This window comes from Ictidomys tridecemlineatus, chromosome 5 (genome assembly GCF_052094955.1).
Source record: "Ictidomys tridecemlineatus isolate mIctTri1 chromosome 5, mIctTri1.hap1, whole genome shotgun sequence".
Classification (NCBI taxonomy): Eukaryota; Metazoa; Chordata; class Mammalia; order Rodentia; family Sciuridae; genus Ictidomys; species Ictidomys tridecemlineatus.
The window spans coordinates 7,973,520-7,992,498 of record NC_135481.1 but is presented as its reverse complement, the minus strand read 5'-3'; the positions used below and the strand labels follow the sequence as shown (position 1 = coordinate 7,992,498).

Genomic DNA, 18,979 nt, shown 5'->3' with positions numbered 1-18,979 from the left:
GGATTTCATCCCCAGCACTGGGGGGGAGGGGGGTGAGTTGCCAGCTCCACAAAAAGTTCTTAAAAGCTAAGCAGAACCATTTTTTAGCACAGTGTGTTAGCCAATAGAGATCATTCTAGTTTTAGGTTTACACTGTATACCCTTTAAGAAGAATATCTTTGTTAGTTTATTTATATAATATTTTACAATTTTTTTGATCCAGAGAAGAAAATGATAGTCTGCTCCATTCTTTAGGCAGAATATACTCTTTAAAAGTAGCATATTACAATTTTAGCTCTTTAATATTTGATTATTTTGGTACTTCAGAATAATCTGTTTATGGTTGTTCAAACATTTATTCTCTAAGCTATCAGAATAATCAAGGAAAACAAATAAATAGATAGTGTGTCATTATGAGGGTATAATTTATCCCACAAGAATTTCCTTCATAAAATCTTTTTCTGTAGAAATCTGTGGATTTTAAAAAATATATTTAGAGTCTGGGATGTGAGAATGATAATAAGTAATAATGAGTTTGTTATGAGTAAAGGGGAACTTCAGAAAATGCTATCTTTTTCCTTCAATGGAAGAGCCCTTTGAAACTTCTTGGTTCAGAAAGACATATTTTGGTGCACATAACAAAGGCCTTGCTATCTTTGTATTGTGGATATAGTTTGAATTGTTTTGGATTTTGGTATTAGCAAGTTGTATTGGCTTATTTCAAATAATATTCTTTATTTTCACCCAACATTTTGTACTTGGTTTCTTCATATAGGCTGAGAAGTAGCACCTTGCTAGTAGGTAAAAATTCTGTATTTGTCTGTTTTCTGTTGCTGTAACAAAGTACTGGGTAGATTACAAAGAGATTTATTTAGCTTACAAGAGACTGAAAGTCCAAGATTGGGTGACCCCATCAGTTAAGCCTTTAAAGTGGGCCTTATTGTAGATAGTATCATCATGATGGTAGTAAAAGTAATCATATAGTGAGACAGGAAGCCAGATAGCAATGTATGCATCAGGTTCGTGCCTTCCCGCCCTCGAGCGCCTTTAAACAATCCACATTTATGGGAACCACTGGGATCCCACTAGAATTACCTTATCCTTTTCAAGGGCAGTAACCCCTAGTGACCATTAAGGCCCTACTTCTTAAGCTTCCACCATCTTAATGCTGCCACACTGAGGACCAGACCTCAATTACATGAACCTTTGAGGAACAAACCACATTCAAATCATAGCAAGTTCCTTCTCTGAGAAAGAAGTAGGAAAATATGAAATCAATACTCCCTAATTTCTATATCTATAAACAATCTGAGAGAAATGTGTTATAAAAATCAAAGTTGCAAAAACCTTAGAGTAATTATATAAAATTAGCACTTATGGCTTTGTTTAAATGAATACTTTGAAATTATTTATGAGAAATCCATTTGGTTGAGATGAAATGAGAGATGATGATAGATAATGAACTGTGCTTAAGGAAATGGTATTATGGTATTGGAAAATTTTGTTTTAGAACACCTTCACTTTTAGTTTTGGGATTTTAGTGCATTATTGTGCTCAGTGAGTTATGGCATATACTTCAAGTAATTAGTAATAATGGTAGCTATTGTAATGAAGTTTATAACTATATGCTATAAAATAATTCTAATTGAAAATGATTGACCTTTAATTTGCTTACTCCCAAGCCCAGCTAAAATGATATAAAAGGATTTAAAAATTCAGGTTAAGAAAAAGGAGAAAAGATGATATGAACAGATTCTTTGGAAGTCGGAAAGAAGAAAGGTTGCTTGTAACAGAATTTCAGTGAGTTAGGTGAATCCCAAGATGCAAAAAAGAGACAAAACTGAAAAGCAATCACAGAATGCCCAAAAGTTGGAAAACTGGTGTTATATTTAGTTTTGGAAGTAAGGGTACGTGGAAGGGTGGTACTTTAAGGAGTTTAGTTTCCTGAACCCTCCTCCACTTAATCTGAATTGTAGCAGAACTATTCCACTCTCATTCCAGAAGAATATTGGAGGTTTATTTTTTAGAGGTGGTAGGAAAGATAGTATTTGATCCAAAGGACCACGAACATTAGAAGGTAAGAGTATATTTACAACAGGGGTATAAGTGAAAGACTCTCTAAAAATTAGTGTTGGGGACTCTCATCTTCACTTCCTCCTCTAGCCCTCTTCTCCCACCTAACACCCAGGTTTTTCAGATCAAGAAAAACCATACCTGAGGAACACATCCAGATTTGATATAGATCATAAGCTACTGGTCTTCAAAACTGATACTATGAAATAAATGTCTGCTGATAGTTTCCATCTTTCCATAGTTTTTGGACTTATTTATCATATATAGCTTAATTTTTAAAATTTTGTTTTAATTGTAGATGAACACAGTGGCTTTATTTTGTTTATTTATTTATTTAATTATATTGGTGCTGAGGATCGAACCCAGTGCCTCACACGTGCGAGGCAAATGCTCTACCACTGAGCCAAAACCCCAGCCCCTTTCGTGTATAGCTTTTTAAAAACATCTATGACTGAAAATTAAAATGACTCAACAACTTGTGGGTTTACTTTATAAACATTTCTGGTAGGTTTTCAGTTATTTCACCTTGTTTTTCTTTAACATATCTCACAATTTTTAACAGTATATATTTAAAATTATAGAGCCTTCTTTTAAAAGTTTTTTTTTTTTGTGTGTGTGTGTGTGTCTCTGTGTGTGTGTGTATGGGAGAGGGAGTGTGTGTTTGGCAAGATTATAGAGTATAATCAGACCATCCTAATCCTGTCAAGGTTTGGTTTGTGATGTTATTAAGGTTGATGTATTTTAGTTTTGTTCCTGTTCCTTTAGGGGTCTCAGCTGAAAATCTAGGATATTTGTAAAGCCCATTACATCCCTGGATTCCAACTTTTGTTTCCTTAGCACTATATAATTGTTGTAAAATCTGTTCTGCTCATTAGCTTTCCAGCTGTTGCTTTCTGCTAGGTTTCTAGGTTTTTTGGAGTTTTGCCCTGAATATACAAAGTCCAGCACTTGTCAGGCATGTTAAGGGAGATTGAATGCAGATTTTTTGGCTCACTTCCTTATAGTACCCATGCACCCCCGCTTTCTGAGATTTTTGCCCCTGACGTCCCAGTTGCTTTAGACTTCCTGAACTCCTAATTCTGTTTCACTCAGTTGGGAATGCTGGTTTTTGCAAGGAATCATTTCTCCTGCTTTCTGAATTTGAAATGTCTTCAAGCAAAATGCTAGGGTGAATGTGGGTCTAATGTTGTTATTCCCGTTTCAGGAATTGTAGTTTCTTAAAACTTGCTTATATTGGTTGCTTTCCACAGCCTTTAAACAGTCCATTTATATATTTTGTGTAGCCTTTATGGTTTTTATTGGCAGGAAGAGGGCCAGTTTTCATACAAGTTACTCTGTCATTGCTGGAACTGTAAATCTAAATATACTCAAGCACACGTGGAACTTTTACGGAAGCTAAAACGTGCTAAGCCATTAGACCAGCCTTAGCAGGTTTCAGGTGATGGAAAGTACTTTGTCATGGATCACAAAAGGATTAAATTAGAAATAAATTACAGTTACAATAGCTATACAATTCTGAAATTTTTGAATTTTGGAAAATAATTTTATGTGGAATCAGAAAGGGCAATGAAAATTTGATAAAATCAGTTGAACATGGAAGTAGTTGTGAGATAAAGCTATGCTTTGAGGAAAATATTTAATTGTATATATTATAAAAGAAATAAAGCTAAAATCCAGTTTATGTCTTTTACATTCAGTTCTCGTTACAAAAGAGCTAGTTAAACCAAGGAACATTAAAAGAAGGAAAATATATTAGGTGATAATGAGACATTTAACAAAGCCAAATAGACTAATACAATAAACAAATCTTTAGTTATACCGATCAAGAAAAAAGAGATAAGATATAATACCAGCAATGAAATAGAGGATGTGACTAGAGATTACCTATAGATATTAAAATGATAGTAAAAGGAAATTATAAGCAGCAGCATACAAAAATTTGGAAAATTAAAAGAAATTGACAAAAAAAAGCAACTTTAAATTTGCATTTCAATAATTAGAAAAACTTGAAGGGACTTGCAGGTAACCTTTTAAAAATGTGAGTCTGAAATTAAAATCTCTTCACAAGAAAATTCTAGCTCAAGATGGAATTCATCTGCAAATTCTTCCAAACATTTAAGATAAAAATAATATAAATCTTATAGAAATTCTTCATAAGAATAAAAGAGATTGTTTTATGGGCTAGCATAATCTTACTATAAAAACCTAACTAGGAAATTACAATAAAAGATTATCTTTTTAACATTGATATAAATAGTCTAAATAAAGTATTAATGAAATACTGTGATAAATAAAAATGATAATATGTTATAGTCAGGCTGGGTTTATTTCAAGTGCTCTTCAATTATTTGATTGTATTGATATGAATTTACTGTAACTTTATTAATGGCATTTGTAATATTTAAAAAAAATGTACAAGTAAAAAGTTTGAAATGAAATATAATTTTTAGCTTTGTGCACCTCTATCCTAACATTATTCTAAGTTTTAGGAGTTCTCTGACAGTTTAATTACATGATTTGCTGTTCTTAAACATTCTTTATTATGGGAATAATTTTTCAATATAATTTTCACTGAAGGTTCATTAAAATTGTAATTTTTCTGTAACTATTTTCTGAATTTCTAAGAGACCTGTTATAGTTTTTATTTTGATATACTTCTCTTTTTACTTGTTCCAATTATTATTTCAATTTTTTTTATTATACGATAGTGTTTGTGTTGGCTGTCTTGTTGGTTAATGGAATAGCTCCAAAGTTTAAGCAGTATTTCTTTCTATAAGGAAACTTTTAAAGAGATCTGTTTTTCTTTCCTTTAAAAGGTAAAGTGATTAATCATAGTACTTCTATGAGTGAGTCAGTTAAATTAACTGGAAACTAAAATCTTGTGTTAAACTTATTTAATTAAAAAAATTTTTTAAAATGTAGATGGACACAATATTTTTATTTTTAATTTTTTTAGTTGTAGATGGACAGAATGCCTTTATTTTATTTGTTTCTTTTTACGTGGTGCTGAGAATTGAACCCAGAGCCTCATGCATGTGAGACAATCACTCTGCCACAGAGCTACAGATCCAGCCCCCACTATTTATTTATTTATTTACTTATTTACTTACTTATTTATTTATTTATTATTTATTTATTCATTTATTTATTTATTTATTTATTTATTTATTTTTATGTGGTGCTGAGGATTGAAGCCAGTGCTTTATACATACAGGATAGGCAAGTGCTCCACCACTGAGCTACAAACCTAGTCCAAACTTCTTTAATTTTATAATTTAATAATTTTATAATTTTCTTCTTGATTTGTGTTTTTATCATTCATCATGCAGTTCTTTTGTAATTTGCATGAAATATATTTAAATGTAAAACAGAAATCTTTATGTACCAAGTATTGATAAAGTTAAACATCAGTGAAAATTGAATATAGATTGGATATTATATGATTTAAGTCATTATTGTTAGTTTTGTTGAATATTATAATTGTATTTTAAGGAAATTTGTATCTGTGAAGATGTGCTGAATATTTACACGGTGTGTGAAGCCACCTGTGAATTACTTAAGGGTCTCCTCTTGGTATGACAGAAAAGGAGATTTTAGGTTTTACCTTGGAAACTATCTGTGACTCTCTCATGCAATAGATTGCTCAAGGCACATGAGCTTTATCTCTGCTCTACTAGGAAGATCCCTCACAGTAGCTCCAGAGATGGGTGTAACTGCTTAGAAACTGGGCAGCCCACCTACCTTTTTTGGTGAAGAATATTCTATGGAAGGCCTTGGATGTTCCCCGATATAAATAAAGCAAGCGTGGGCTCCATTTGGCCCTTTAAAAATTTATATATATATATATATATATATATATACATACATACATACATACACACACATATATGTGTTTGTATATTTATGTATATGTATATGTATGTTGCAGATGAACACAATATCTTTATTTTATCTATTTTTATGTTATGCTGAGGATTGAACACAGTGCCTCACCCATGCAAGGCAAGTACTTTACCACTGAGCTACAACCCCAGCCTCCATTTGGCCTTTTTTAATGTGGAAGCTCCATCTGAATGATTGGGCTAGCACTGTCCAGGCTCCACTTTTTAAAGATGTTTTCTGTGTCCTGTGATTTTTTTCAGTCATTCTACTTCTCTTAGCTTTTATTTTGTAGCCAGCCCATTCCACTGAGGGGAACCCCATTTCTACTGCTTGTGTAGAACGTGGTTGGGAACAGGGAAAATTATATGATGTTTAAGATTTGCATTAAAATATTTTCAGAAAAAATAATGAGGAAGGACAAACTATGCTTTTGATAAGAGATTGGTATCCAGATTGGTATTAAGAGTCTCATAAAACTCAGTAGCAAAATCCATATAATCTGATTTTAAAATTGTGAACGATCTGAACAGACATTCTTAAAAGAAGATATGCAGAGAGTCAAAAAGTAAATGAAAAAGAGCTTTACATCACTCATCTCAGGGAAATGGAAGTGAATACCACAGTAAGATATCATCTCATCTGAGTTGGAATGGTTATTGTCAAAAAGACAAAAAATAACAAATGCTGATATGGACATGGAGAAAGATGTGGGTAGGAATGTAAATTAGTACAGACATTATGGAAAATACTATAGAGATTCTTCAGGAAACTAGAAGTAAAATCAGCACATGAGCCAGCTGTGCCATTGCTGGATATATAAGCAAAGAAATTGAAATCAGTCAAAGAGACTTACATACTCACATGTTTATTGCAGCATTATTCATAATAGCCAAGATATGGAACCAACCTAGTTATTCACTGACTGATGAATGAATAAGAAAATGTGAAATATATACAGGGTAAAATATTATTCAAGTGAAAAAGAATGAAATCCTGCTGTTTGCAGTAACATTAGAGGAATTGGAGACCATTATATTAAGTGAATATATCAGGCACAGGAAGACAAACACTGCATATTCTCACTTCTATGCAGAAGCTGAAAGGTCGATTTCATAGAAGGAGGGAGTAGAATAGTGGTTACCACAGCTCAGGAAGGGAAGGGGAAATGAAGAAAGGCTGGTTGATGAGTACAGGAGTGCAGTTGGTTAGGAGGAAAACCTTCTAAGGTTCTGTAGCACAGTAGAGTAAATGATGGTTGACGAAAACTCATTGAAAATTTCAAAATAACTAGAAGAGAGGATTTTGTCCCCAGCACAGGGAAATGATAAATTTCTGAGACAGTGGATATGACAGTTACCAAGATATGATCATTACACCTTATATACATGTACTGAAATGTCACAATATATCCAGTAAATACATATAGTTACTATGTGCCAATTAAAAAGCATTTAAAAAGGAAACAAATGTGGCAAAATATAGATAGTTATTGAAGCTTCAATAATTGAAACATAGGGTTCTTTCTGCTGTTTTCTCTCTACTGTGGATTTCAGAAATTTCATAGACTAAACATTAAAAAAATCACAAATATAAACACACTTTCTCCTTAAAGATTTCAAACTCAGACCTTTATCTCACCTTTGCTCTCCCACCCTTGTGGTACTGAGGATTGAACCTAGGAGTGCTCTACCACTGAACTACAGACCGTTTTTATCTTTTGAGACAGAGTCTCATACATTTGTACAGCTGGCCTCAAATTTTCAATCTTCTTGCCTCAGCTTCCCCAAAATTGGGATTACAGATGTGTGCCTCGGTGCCCATCCAGAGCCAGATCTTTAAAATAAAAGATCATAGCTTTTGTCTGATATCTTTAACTTAAATCACTGTATATTTGTTTATATAATGAATACACTATTTTTTTAAAAAAAATAGGATAATGAGTTAATTTGCCAATTAAAAGAATAAACATTTTGTAAATATTTTTTTTCCTGGAACTTAATTTCCTTATCTTTAGTGATTCATGTGATAATATGAATGTAGATTTTCAGTTTTGCTGACAAAGCTTCAGAAATTGACCTACCCCTATTGTTCTTATTTGTTCTAATTTCTTATGCGTGACAATGCATTTTGACACATCATACATAAATGGAATATAACTTCTCATTCTTCTGGTTGTACATGATGTAGAATCACACAGGTTGTATAGTCACATATGCATATTGGGTAATAATGTCCAATTCATTCTACTATCATTCCTACCCCCATATTCCCTCCCCTCCTTTTACTCCCCTCTGTCTAATCCAAAGTACCTCTATTCTTCCCTAGCATCCCCTTCCCCACCATTGTGAATTAGCATCTGCATATCAGAGAAAACATTCTGACTGGTTTTTGGGCATTGGCTTATTTTACTTAACGTGATGTTCTCCAGTTCCATTCATTTATCAATAAATGCCATCATTTCATTCTTCTTTAAGGCTGAGTAATATTTCATTGTGTACATATACAACTTCTTTATCCATTCATCCATTGAAGGGCACCTAGGTTGATTCCATAGTTTGCTATTGTGAATTGAGCTGCTATAAATGTTGCCGTGGCTGCATCATTGGAGTGTGTTGATTTTAAGTCTTTTGGGTATAAACTGAGGAGTAGGATAGCTAGGTCAGATGGTGGTTCCATTCTAAGTTTTCTGAGGAATCTCCATACTTTCCATAGTGGTTGCACCAATTTGCAGTTGCACCACCAGCAATGTATGAGTGTACCTTTTCCCCACATCCTTGCCAACATTTATTGTTGCTTGTATTCTTGATAATTGCCATTCTGACTGGAGTAAGATGGAATCTCAATGTAGTTTTGATTTGCATTTCTCTAATTGCTGGAGATGTTGAATACTTTTTGTATATATTTGTGGATTGTATTTCTTTTTCTGTGAAGTGTCTGTTCAGTTCCTTAGTTCATTTATTGATCTTTTTTTTTTTGTGGTATGAAGTTTTGTATCTAAGGTGCATATAGTAAAGATTTTCTCCCATTCTGTAGGCTCACTTTTCACGTTATTGATTATTTCCTTTGCTGAGAAGAAGTTTTTTTTTTTTTTAGTTTGAATCCATCCATATATTGATTCTTGATTTTACTTCTTACACTTTAAGAGTCTTGTTAAGAAAGTCAGATCCTAAGTGAACATGATGGAGATTTGGCCCTACTTTTTCTTCTGTTAGGCGCAGGGTCTCTGTTATAGTGTCTTAAGTTATTGATCCACTATGAGTTGAGTTTTGTGCATAGTGAGAGATAGGTGTTTAATTTCATCTTATTACATATAGATTTCCAATATTCCCAGTACCATTTATTGAATAGATTATCTTTTCTCCCAGTGAATTTTTTTTGTGCCTTTGTCTACTATGAGATAACTGTATTTATGTGGATTTGTTTTTGTGTCTTCTGTTCTATACCATTGGTCTACATATTTGTGTGTGTGTGTGTGTGTGTGTGTGTGTGTGTGTGTTGCTGGGAATTTAACCCAGGGCCTTGTGCACGCGAAGCAAGTACTCTACCAACCAAGCTAAATATTTGTTTTGGTGCCAGTGCCATGCTGTTTTTGTTACTCTGGCTCTGTAGTATAGCTTAAGGTCTGTTATTGTGATGCCTCCTGCTTCACTCTTCTTCCTAAGGATTGCTTTGGCTATTCTGGGTCTCTTATTTTTCCAAATGAATTTCATGGTTGCTTTTTCTAGTTCTATGTAGAATTTCAATAAGAATTGCATTAAATCTGTAAAACACTTGTGGTTGTATAGCCATTTTGACAGTATTAATTCTGCCTATCCAGGAGCATGGGAGGTCTTTCCATCTTCTAAGGTGTTCTTTGCTTTCTTTCTTTTGTGTTGTGTAGAAGTCTCTTACCTCTTTTGTTAGATTGATTCCCAAGTATTTTATTTTAGATTATTGTGAATGGGGTAGTTTTTCAATTTCTCTTTCAGTAGATTTATCACTGATGTATAGGAATGTGTTTGATTTATGGGTGTTGACTTTATATCTTGTTACTTTGCTGAATTCATTTATTAGTTCTAGAAGTTTTCTGGTGGAATATTTTTGGATCTTCTAAATATAGAATCATATCATTGACAATTAGTATTTCATATTCATATCCCTTTAATTTCTTTTTCTTGTCTAATTGCTCTTGGCTAGAGTTTCAAGGTTAATGTTGAATAGAAGTTGTGAAAGAGGGCATTCTTGCCTTGTTCCATTAGAGGGAATGCTTTTCCTCCCTTCATTTAGAATGATGTTGGCTTTGGATTTAGCATTTATAGCTTTTACAATGTTGATGTATGTTTCTGGTATCCCTAGTTTTTCTAGTGTTTTGAACATGAAGCAGTGTTGTATTGTGTCAAACACTTTTTCTGCTTCTTTTGAGATGATCATCTGATTTTTGTTTTTAAGCTTATTGATCTGATGAATTATGTTTATTGATTTCTTAATACTGAATCAACCTTGCATCCCTGGGATGAACCCCACTCAATTGTGGTACACTATCTTTTTTAATATATATTTTTTAGTTTTTGATGGACCTTTATTTTATTCATTTATATGCCGAGAATTGAATCTAGTGCCTCATACATGAGGTAAGCACTCTACCACTGAGCCATAACCCTGACCCTCATTTTAATATGTTTTTGTATGCAATTTGCCAGAATTTTATTGAGAATTTCTGTACCTATGTTCAACAGGGATATTTGTCCAAAGTTTTCTTTCCTTGATGTGTGTTTGTCTGGTTTTGGTGTCAGAGTGATATTAGCCTTTTAGAATGAATTTGGAAGGATTCCCTCCTTTAATATTTCTTGGAATAATTTGAGGAGTATTGGTGTTAATTCTTCTTTGAAGGTCTTATAGACCTTGGATAAGAATCTGTGATGGTGTCTTCTACTTCATTGCTTGAAATTAATATATTTAAATTGTGTATGTCCTCCGATTCAGTTTGGGTAGGTCATATGTCTCTAGAAATTTATAGATGTCTTTAAGATTTTGTATTTTATTGGAGCATAAATTTTCAAAATAGTGTCTAATTATCTTCTGTATTTCAGCAGTGTCCATCATGATATTTCCTTTTTTATCACTTATTTTAGTAATTTGAGTTATTTCTCTCTTTCTGTTCATTAGCATGGCTAGAGGTTTATCAATTTTATTTATTCTTTCAAAGAGCCAACTTTTTGTTTTGTCAGTTTTTTGAATTGTTTTTTTTCATTTCAATTTTATTGATTTTGGCTCTGATTTTAATTACTTTCTGTCTTCTGCTTTTTTTAAAGAAATACTTTTTTTAGTTGTTGATAGAACTTTATTTCATTTATTTATATTAAGGTGTAGATAATCAAAACCAGTGCCTCACACATGCTAGACAGGCACTCTACCACTGAGCTATATATAACCCCTGTCTTCTGCTTTTGGCATTGAATTTTTCCTCTTTTTCAAGGGCTTTAAGATGTAATATTAATTCATTTAGTTGTTGACTCTTTATTCTTTTAATTAATGAGCTCAATGCAATGAACTTTCCTCTTAGTGTTTCTTTTATAGTGTCCCAGAGATTTTGATACGTTGTATTAGTATTCTCATTTACCCCTAGATATTTTTTCTTTATTTCATCCTTGATTTCTTCTGCTGTTCATTTGTCATTCAGTAGTATATTGTTTAGTCTCCAAGTGTTAGAGTAGCTTTTATTTTTTATTTTGTCCTTGATGTCTAATTTCATTTCATTATGATCTGATAGTATGCAGGGTATTATCAGTATTTTTTTTATTTGCTAAGTGTTGCTTTGTAGCCAAAGTTATGGTCTGTTTTAGAGAAGGATCTATGTGCTGATGAGAAGAAAGTGTCTTTGCTTGTTGATGGATAAAGTATTCTATATATGTTTGTTAAGTCTAAATTATTGATTGCATATCATTTAGTTCTATAGTTTCTTTATTTAGGTTTTGTTTGGATAATCTGTCCAATAGTGAGAGAGGTATGTTAAAGTCACTTAGTATTATTGTGTTGTATTCTATTTGATTCTTGAAATTGAGAAGGGTTTGTTTGATGTACATAGATACTCCATTGTTTGGGCATAAATATTGATGATTCTTATGTCTTGCTAATGTCTAATTCCCTTAAGCAGTATGAAATTTCCTTCTTTGTCCCTTCTGATTACGTTTGGCTTGAATTCTACTTTATCTGGTGGAAACCCCTGCTTGTTTACATGATCCAAATGATTGATATGTTTTTTCCCATTCTTTCACCTTCAGTCTGTGGATGTCTTTCCCTATGAGGTGAGTCTCTTGGAGACAAAAAATTGTTGAGTCTTGTTTTTTAATCCAATTTGCTAGTCTATGCCTTTGGATGGATGCTTTCGGCCATTAACATTCAAGGTCATTATTTGCATGTAATTTGTATTCCTGGTCATTTTGTTTTTTTCTGTTTTTTAATTTGACTTAGTTTCTCTTTTGATTGACTATTCTTTCAGTGTAGTTCCACCGTTTGCTGTTTTTTTTTTTTTTTTCCTCTTCATTTCATCCTTATGGACTATTTTGTCAAGAATGTTCAGGAGTGTAGGCTTTCTAGTTGTAAATTCTTTTAATTTTTGTTTATTATGGAAGGTCTTTATTTCATCTTCAAATCTGAAGTTCTATTTTGTTGGATATAAAATTCTTGGCTGGCATCCATTTTCTTTTAGAGCTTGAAATATACTATTCTAGGACCTCCTAGCTTTGAGAGTCTAGGTTGACAAATCAGCTTAAATCCAAATTGGTTCCCCTCTATACCTAATTTGATATTTTTCTCTTGTGGCCTTTAAGATTCTATGTGTGTTCTGTATGTTAGTTGTTATTGTTATAATATACCTTAGTGTGTATCTGCTATAATTTGTATGTTTGGAGTCCTGTAAGTACTTGATTTTTCATTCATTCTTTAGCCTGGGAAAATTTTCTGATATTATGTCATTGAAAAGATTGTTTATTCCTTTGGTTTTTATCTTTGCACCTTGATTTATCCTGATAAATCTTAAATTTGGTCTTTTCATGTTATCCCATAATTCTTGGAAGTTCTGTTCATGGTTTCTTGCCGTATACTGAGCATGGTCATGTTTATTTTCGAGATTATATATTGTCTTTGTTTCCTGAGGTTCTGTCTTTCAAGTGATCTAGTCTGTTGGTGATGCTTTCCATTGAATTTTTAATTTGGTTTATTGATTCCTTCACTTCAAGGATTTCTGCTTGGTTTGTTTTTAGAATCTCTGCCTTTTTGTTGAAGTGGGTTGTCACTTCCACTTCCTGTATTTTCTCTCTGATTTCACCTCTTATACCTTCCTTTACTTTGCATATCAGTTTAACTATGTACATTCTAAACTCTTTCTCTGACATTTTTCTACTATGTTGTCAAGGTATTCTATTAAGGGAGCATCTTGGTTTGTTTGGGGCACTTTTTCCCCTTGTTTTTAAATGTTGTTTGTGTGTTTTCCCATCTAGCAGTATGCATCTGAGGCAGTACAGTTTCTACCCTGTAGACCCACAGGGTCCCCAAAATTCTCTAGTACCTTACCTTTAAGGGGCAGACCAATATTAACAGGATGCAATTGAATAATATACAACCTTAAATCTAATAGCTACTATTAAGACATCTACATTTTTGTCCCAATAAACCAAAATAATGTGTTCAATTATTGTCTACAATATAAGCAGTAAGTTTGCTAAAAGGGTTTATTTACACTTTCAAATAATGGAACAGAAGTGGTGTAGGATGTAATGCCCATGATGGAGGAGGAGAGAAGATAGAAGTAAAAATTTATTGGAAGAATGAGAGCGGAATTGATAGAGGTTAGCTGTTAGCAGGAGAAAAGAGAGAAAGAGAATCCAGGGAAACATATGTGACAGGAAAAAATTATATACATAATGAAAAAAGAAGAAAAAAAAGGAAAAGAAATAAAAGAAAACTATAAGAATACACAATAAAACTGTAAAATACTATTCATATATTCCAGTCCTCAATAAACTGATACATGAAAAACACTTTGATTCAAATATGGTAGAGATGTGAGAGAGGGGGGAAAAAAAAACACTTGAGGGGAAAATGAACAATTGTTTCTGCTGGCATTCAAAACTTTCTCAGCTTCCCTTCTCCATGGATGCAGGCTAGGTGAGCTGATAGATAGATGCCTTCACACCTTCTTTCAACCCTTGACCTGTTGTAACCAGCCCCACCCATCCCTGGGCACTCCAGGAACCCCAGAGCTGGGGAGAGCCTGGCTTTCTTCCTGGCCCAGACCAGCACATGCAGACCCAGCCACTATCTGATGGATCTGGGCTTCACATACACCAGTCATGGCCATGTTGCAGTCCCAAGATCTTAATGCCATTTCAGCTTGCAGAGAGACCACCAGGGATTTGCTCATACAGAGGAGCTACCCTGCAATGAAGCAGCAAAATTCTGGTTGCTAGCGCTCCCAGCTGGAAGACCTCAGGTACAGCCAAATTCTGAGGCACCCTGATAACAGACCTCCAGGCCCTGGCCCGTGTCTCCAGACAGAGTCAGCTTTGCCCCAAGATGGCAGTGGTGGCAAGCTGCAGGTAACCTTGCCCCCCAGTCCCTGGCGGATGTCCCAAGATGGAGGTGGCCGTGTGTAACCAAACCTGCAGGCACTCTGGCAGTGAACCTCTGGGTACATTTTCTTCCTTCATTTTACCTACAACCCTTTTAAGCACACGTTCCCTGCAGGCTTTACTAACATATAGTGTTGTTGTAATATTTTATTGTAGCTAATCAACATTGGAGTTTTAGTATGCATTTTCCTGAGATGATTAATGAGGTTGAACATTACATTTTTATTTGCCATCCTCTTCAGTGAAAAGTGGTTTTTGGGGTTTGCACATTTTCTACTTGGTTTGTTTGTAATATTACTTATGAGTTTTAAGGGAGCTCTATATATTATAGACACTAGTCCTTTGACAGATTTTTTTTTAAATCAGCCTGTTATTTTCTTCAGAGCAAGAGTTTCCAATTTTAATGAGTTATAATTGCTTAACCTTCTTTGTTGGATCATGCTTTTGTTGTTAAATCTGAGGAATCACTGTGTGACCATAGACTCTGAAGATTTTTCTTATTTCCTAAAAGTTTAATAGCTTTACATTTTACATTTAAATCTGTGATCCATTTTAAGTTTTGTATAAAATATTTGCATGGTGTGTCTGTACCAAACTCATGTTGAAATTTGATTCCTTATCTAATGTTATTGAGAGTTGGTGGGATCTTCAAGAGATGATTAAGTTGTTAAAAGAGATTAATGCCTTTCTTGCTGGATTGGGTTCATTTTTGTAAGATAGGCTTTTTATGAAGTGAGGTTGTCTCCTGTATTTTCTCTCTAATACATTCTTGGTTGCCCTCCACTTTCCACCATTATTTGAAAAAGCACAAAGCCCTTAGACTTTCCATCTTTCAGAACTGTTAGCTAAACAAGCTACTTTCTTTTAAAAATTAATTAGTCTGAGGTATTTTGTAATAGCAACAGAAAATGTGGTAGGATGGTGTGAGTTTTAGGTCAAGTTCACCTTTTATTTCTGTTTTGTCTATGGAGGTACACTTTTGAATTTTATAAAAATCCAGCTGGTCATATTTGTGTAGGCATAGTTCTGGGCTCTGTATTCTATTTTAATGACTCTGTTGCTTCACTAGTTATACAGTCTTAAATATTCTTTTTTGGCTTTTTTTTTTTAGTAGGGGGGGTGTCTTTTGGTACTGGGGATTGAACCCAGGGATGCTTAACCACTGAGCCATATCCCCAACCCTTTTAAAAAATATTTTATTTAGAGATAGGTCTCATTTAGTTGCTTAGGGCCTTGCTAAGTTGCTGAGGCTGGCTTTGAACTCGCTCTCCTCCTGCCTCAGCCTCTCGAGCTGCTTGGATTATGGTGTGTGCCACTGTGCCCAGCTTGAGTATTCTTAACTTACTGGTAATCTTGAACACTGGGTAGAGTGATTGCTTTTGCTTTATTTTTCTTTTTAAAAATTGTTTTAGCCAATTTTAGGTCTTTTGCCTTCCTGTATAGATTTTAGAATAGGATTATCTATGTCAAAAATTTTGCTGGGATGTTGATAGTACATTGGAACTACAGATCAGTTTGTAGAGAATTTATATCTTTTCTGTGTTGAATCTTTGAATCTATAAACATGGTGTATATCTCCATTTATTTAGGTATTCTTTTATTTATTTTGTAATTTTTCAGGACATTCATTCTGTATCCTTTTGTTAGATTTATTAATAAGTTTTCTTTGGTGTAGTTGTGAATTGTTTTCAGTTTGTTTTCTCATGTTCATTATTAATACATAGAAATTCAATGGACCTTTTGCAGGATTGGATTATATCCTGCAGTTTTACTGAGCCTATCTAATAATTCTTGGAGTTTTGATGAATATTCCTTGGGATTTTGTAGACAATCATGTTATCCAAAAATACAGACAATTTTTTCCTTTCTTTTGGTGCCTTTTTTACTGCCTAGGATTTTCAGTGCTATTTTTAATAAGCATTGTGAAAGGAGAGAACCTTGCCTTGTTCCAGATCCAGGGGGAAGCATTCATCTTGTATCATTAAGTTTGATGTTAGCTGTGAGATTTTTGTGGATGCTCTTTTACAAGTTGAATAATTTCTCCTCTATTGAAGTAAAGGTAGTTTTTATTATGAGTGAATGCAAAATACTTTGGTTTTTGGTTCTTTTTAATTATGCCCGAGAGCAGAGTCCAGTTTGATAAAAACATACATGCTTGGAATATATCTTATTCTAATTAGGGTCCCAGTCTTAATGGAGATGCGTGATGGGGGGATTCACTGTGATGTATTCATACATGTACATAGGAAAGTTGTGTCAGGTTCTTTCCACTGTCTTTCCTATTCCTATCCCTTTCCCTTCCCTTCATTTCCCTTTGTCTAATCCTCTGAACATCTATTCTTGTCCTCCCCACCTATTGTGGGTTAGCATCCACATATCAGAGAAACAATCCCCCTTTGTTTTTTGAGGATTGGCTTATTTTGTGAAATACTTTTTATGTATTATATGAATTGATCATATGATTTCTGCTGTTTAGCTTCCAGACAATGGCTGGATTACATTGATTAATTTTTGATTATTGAAACAGGTTTGTATTCCTGAAATAAATTCTACTTGGTCATGGTTTAATTTATGGATTATTAAATTTGATTTATTAATATCTTGTTGAAGATTTTTGCACATAAGTTCATGGGAGATTTTGGTAGATAGTTTTAACTTTTTTTTAAGAGAGAGAGAGAGAGAGAGAGAGAGAGAGAGAATTTTTTAATATTTATTTTTTAGTTTTCGGCGGGCACCACATCTTTGTTTTTTTGTATGTGGTGCTGAGGATTGAATCCGGGACGCATGCATGCCAGGCGAGCACGCTACCACTTGAGCCACATTCCCCAGCTCCAATAGTTTAACTTTTTATACTATCTTTGTATAATATTGTCAGGGTAATGCCAACTTTATAATTTGAGAAGTGTTTTCTCCACTTTTATTTTCTCGAATAGTCTGCTTACCATTTGGTCCTGGAGATTTCTTTTAAATAAAGTGTTCACCTCAGTAGTTATAGGAATACTCAGATTATCCATTGAATGTTGGCTGAGTTTTTGTGGTTTTTATAGAATTCGTCCATTTAATCCAAGTTTTTGCATTTATGACTGTAAAGGTATTTGTAGTATCCCTTTCTCATAATTTTTTTATATAAATGCATGATCTGTAATGATGATCCTATTCCATTCCTGATGTGATTTGTGTTTTTCATCATTCTCAGTGTTGCTAGAGGTCAATTTTGATTTTTTTAAAGAATAAGATTTTTATTTCATTGATTTTTTTCATACTGTTGTTCTGTTTTCAATTTCATTTGCATTGTTTCTTAATTACTAACCCCCCCTCCCCATTTGGCTTCAGGTTTTTTTGTTCTTCATTTTCTGTGTTTTTTTTTTTTTTTTTTTTTTTTTGTGTGTGTGTGTGTGTGTGTGTGTATGTGTATGTGTTAGGGGCTTGCTGCTTTGAGACCTTCTGTAAACATTTAGCATGATAAATTTCCCTCTCAGACTTGCTTTTAAGCTATATCTAATATTTTGGTATGTCATCTTTTTATTTGAATTTATTTTTATGTATTAATTTTTTTCATTCTTCCTTGATGCTCTTTGACTATGTAGAAGGCATTTAATTTTAAGAGGTCAGATATTTTCCTGTTGTAAATGTTACTAATTGATAGTTTGACCTCATTATGGTCAGAGAATATTTTTTTGTATGATTTAAGTTGTATTTGCAGAAGTTTATTCTGTGGCTCAGAATATGAGTTAGTATGGTAAATATTCTGAGGGTCTTTCAAAACATTTTTTTAACTGTTGAATAAATTGTTCTGTGTATGTCATCCTCTTGTTGGTTGATTGCATTGTTCAATTCTTTCATATAGTTGTTGATTTTTTGTCTGATAATTATATTAGTTGCTGAGTGAGTGGTTTAGAAATCCTCAACTATAATTTTGGATGCCTTTTTTTCCTTTCAAATCAGTTTTTTCTTCATTTATCTTGAGTGTCTGTTGTTGGGTATGTACATATTTAGAATGTATTTAGAATGTTTTATTTAGAATGTATTTAGAATGTTTTATGTTAATTTTGAATGATAGTTTTATCATTATCTGATTTTTCACCTCTACTAGTTTTCTTTGCTCTGGATTTTACTGTTCTAAAAGTATATTACCACTATAGTAATATCAATCTGTTATATTAATGTTTACATGGTATATCTTTTTTTCTTTTATTGTCAGCCTACCTATATCCTCATGTAGAATGAGATTCTTGCACATAGCAAATAGTAGTCCCTCTCGCTTGTGTGGTTTTGCTTTCTATTGTTTCAGTTACTTGCAGTAAACCATATTTACTGAAAATATTACATGGAAAATTCCAGGTATAAGTAATCATGAGTTTAAATTGCATGTTACTATGAGTAGTGTGAAGTAAATTTCCCCCATCCTATTTCATCTTACCCATTAATCCAGTAAT

The 18,979-nt window shown here is 33.3% G+C and overlaps 1 protein-coding gene across 15 annotated transcripts in view; it reads left to right on the top strand.

The window, feature by feature from the left end:
- Scaper (S-phase cyclin A associated protein in the ER) overlaps positions 1 to 18,979 on the top strand; it is a 438,325-nt gene that overhangs the window by 108,626 nt on the left and 310,720 nt on the right. The window lies entirely within an intron of this gene.